This window comes from Sinocyclocheilus anshuiensis, unplaced genomic scaffold (assembly GCF_001515605.1).
Source record: "Sinocyclocheilus anshuiensis isolate Anshui unplaced genomic scaffold, SAMN03320099.WGS_v1.1 scaffold178, whole genome shotgun sequence".
NCBI lineage: Eukaryota > Metazoa > Chordata > Actinopteri > Cypriniformes > Cyprinidae > Sinocyclocheilus > Sinocyclocheilus anshuiensis.
In genome coordinates this window covers 146,523-150,457 of record NW_015546031.1, presented here as the reverse complement: position 1 = coordinate 150,457, position 3,935 = coordinate 146,523, and the positions used below count along the sequence as shown (strand labels likewise).

At 30.5% G+C, this 3,935-nt stretch overlaps 1 pseudogene; it reads left to right on the top strand.

Moving 5' to 3' along the window:
- LOC107698775 (protein NLRC3-like) overlaps positions 1 to 3,935 on the top strand; it is a 38,052-nt pseudogene extending 34,117 nt beyond the window's left edge.

Here is a 3,935-nt window from a genome sequence, read left to right as displayed (position 1 = left end):
CAATGGCCTCTAGGGGTGGGAATCACAAGAGGCCTCACGGTACGATATTATCACGATACTTGTGTCACGATACAATATTATTGCTATTTTAAATATATTGCGATATTCTGCGATATCTTGCAATTTATTACCTTTTTCCAACTTCAAATGATGTCAGTGTTGACTGAATATGGTTTCTAATAATTTAAAACGTGTGCATGCGCACACACACGCGCGTTTGTTTTTGTGAATTGTGGCGTATTTCCATAGGCGTAATGGTTTTTATACTGTACAAACCGTATTTTCTATCGCCCCTTTTTAAACACTGATTTACTGAGAGTCTATGAGAGCATCATGAGCGCTGTTTACATTGGGGGAAAATCCCAACACCCTACACCTCTTTCATCTTTTTAATTTTAGTTAAAACAAGAGCATGTTGCATTCATTCGTAATGAACCCTACACCTAAACTTAGCCCTCACAGGAAACTTTGTGCATTTTTACTTTCTCAAAAAAACGAATTCTGTATGATTTATAAGCCTTTTGAAATATGGGGACATGGGGCAATGTCCTCATAAGTCACCTTCTCCTTGTAATACCTATGTCACCCATGTCATTATACAAATTTGTGTACACACACACACACACACACACACACACACACACACAGACAAACACACACACACACAGACACAAAAGCTTTATTGCTTAAAGGAGACATCAGGGGCCCACTCTCCAAGAGTTGGTATGATTCTCTGGGGTCTTCATGAGATGTTTGTCATCAGAAATATTTTGGTTAAAATTGTTCATTTATTATTATTATTATTATTCAACTATTTGGTGTTATACCAAACTGATTTACAACAACATCCCATCCTCGTTCTCTCTTATTCATACAGACAAAACCGTTCATGAATCCCACGATCATGAGACCATATGAAGATAAGATCATATGAAATATAGAAGCATAATACAAATAATAAGTGAATAAATGATAAAACAATTAAAATGATATAACTGATCAAATAATCAAATGATAAGTTATATAAATGGCTAATGACTAATGATTATATAATGATATGAATAAATGATAATAACACAACACAAAGGTCTTGTTTCTTCAGTCAGAGAGACTTGGTTTCTGTAAATAGAGACAAATGCTATTGTTTGTGTGAAATATTCACACTGTTGATTATTTCTTTCTTTCAGGGAAATCAATTTAATATATTTTTGTTCAATAATTTTTTTTATTATTATTTAGAATTTTACGATTCAAATATAAAGTGTGGCTCATAAAAACGGTATAATTGTTTCAAAGTATCATAAAATCCACATTCACAATAATAGTAAAAAAAAATATATTATCGAACAGAAATATATAAAAAAAAAAACTAAAAAAAAAAGCACACATTTCAAGAACCAAGCGTGACCCAAAAATGAAGATTCATTCTAATGAAAAAAGGGCTCATAAAAACTGTATAAATATTGCATAGTATCATAAAATCCCCTCAAAGTTCTCAGTAATTATCAGAAAATATTATTAAACAAAAATATATTACATTAATTTTCCTTAAAAAAAAAAAAAAAAAGTACCAAGTGTGACCCAAAAATAAAGAGGCTCAGATCTGAATTCATTTTAATGGAAAAATAGTTCAAATAAATTGTATAAATACTGCATAGTATCATAAAATCCCCTCAAAATTCTCAATAATAATCAGAAAATATTATTGAACAAAAAAATATTACATTGATTTTCCTTAAAAAAAAAAAAAAAGTACCAAGCTTGAACAAAAACTAAAGAGGCTCAGATCTTAATTGATTTTAATAGAAAAATAGTTAATATAAATTGTATAAATATTTAATAGTATCATAAAATCCCCTCAAAATTCCAAATAATAATTAAAACATAGTATTGAACAAAAATACATGACATTGATTTACCTCAGGGGAAAAATAAATAAATAAAAAAAACTTACATTTCAAGTACCAAGTGTGAACCAAAAATAAAGAGGCTCAGATCTGAATTAATTTTAATAGAAAAATAGTTCAAATAAACGGTATAAATACTGCATAGTATCATAAAATCCCCTCAAAATTCTCAATAATAATCAGAAAATATTATTGAACAAAAATATATTACATTGATTTTCCTTAAAAAAACAAAAAGTACCAAGCTTGAACAAAAAATAAAGAGGCTCAGATCTTAATTAATTTTAATAGAAAAATAGTTAAAATAAATAGTATAAATATTTAATAGTATCATAAAATCCCCTCAAAATTCTCAATAATAATCAGAAAATATTATTGAACAAAAATATATTACATTGATTTTCCTTAAAAAAACAAAAAGTACCAAGCTTGAACAAAAAATAAAGAGGCTCAGATCTTAATTAATTTTAATAGAAAAATAGTTAAAATAAATAGTATAAATATTTAATAGTATCATAAAATCCCCTCAAAATTCTCAATAATAATCAGAAAATATTATTGAACAAAAATATATTACATTGATTTTCCTTAAAAAAAAAAAAAAAGTACCAAGTGTGACCAAAAAATAAAGAGGCTCAGATCTGAATTAATTTTAATAGAAAAATTGTTCATATAAATTGTATAAATATTTAATAGTATCATAAAATCCTCTCAAAATTCTCAATAATAATCAGAAAATATTATTGAACAAAAATATATTACATTGATTTTCCTTAAAAAAAAAAAAAAAAAAAACTTTTCAAGAACCAAGTGTGACCCAAAAATGAAGAGGCTCAGATCTGAATTAAATTGAATGAAAAAAAAAAAAGCTCATAAAAAACATTATTTTATGATACTTTGCAATATTTATACAGTTTTATGTGCCTTTTTTTCATTCAAATGAATTACACTCTGAGCCTCTTTTGGGTAACACTTGATAGCTGAAATGATGTGTTTCTCTTTCTCTCTGAACTCTTGCTCTTTTCGTTAGATTTGTGTGGATCAGTTACAGTTGTAAGATGTAAATGCAGAAATAAAGACTCACAAAAACAAATCACAAAATGTTTTTTCTTATATCTATTTAATCTTAATCCTTCTGTACCATATTTGCACAACAAACATTCATTCATGCAGCTGTTACATGTACTACATGAGTGTGTGTGTGTGTGTGTGTGTGTGTGTTTTCTAGTGTGGATCATGGAGGAGAGTTCAGGATCACATCAGGACTCCACAAATGTAAGTACTCAATCAGACTGAGTTTTCTTGTTTGTAGTTTAGTTGTAAATGTGTGTGTTGTAATGTGTGTGTTGTGTTCAGACGCCTGTGATCTCACACTGGATCCAAACACAGCAAACAGTTACCTCATTCTGTCTGAGGAGAACAGAAAAGTGACTCGTGTGGAAAAGTATCAGTCATATCCTGATCATCCAGACAGATTTGATTGGTATCAGGTTCTGTGTTCAGAGTCTGACTGGACGCTGTTACTGGGAGACTGAATGGAGTGGAGATAATGTTTATATATCAGTGGCTTATAAAGGAATCAAGAGGAAAGGAAGGAGTGACTGTTGGTTTGGATATAATGTGAACTCCTGGAGTCTGATCTGCTCTGATCACAGATTCACTGTCCGTCACAATGATAAGAGAACTGAGATCTCTGCTGCTTCAGACTCCTGTAAGAGAGTAGCAGTGTTTCTGGACGAGTCGAGTGGCTCTCTGTCCTTCTACAGCGTCTTACACACACACACACTCACACACTTACACACATTCACACACACATTCACTCAACCTCTACACGCTGGATTTAGACTTGATTATTTAAAATCTTCAGTGTCTCTGTCACATTAAACACACACACACACACACACTCACACACTTACACACATTCACACACACACATTCACTCAACCTCTACACGCTGGATTTAGACTTCCTTATTCACACTCTTCAGTGTCTCTGTGTCACATTAAACATTAAACTCACACACACACA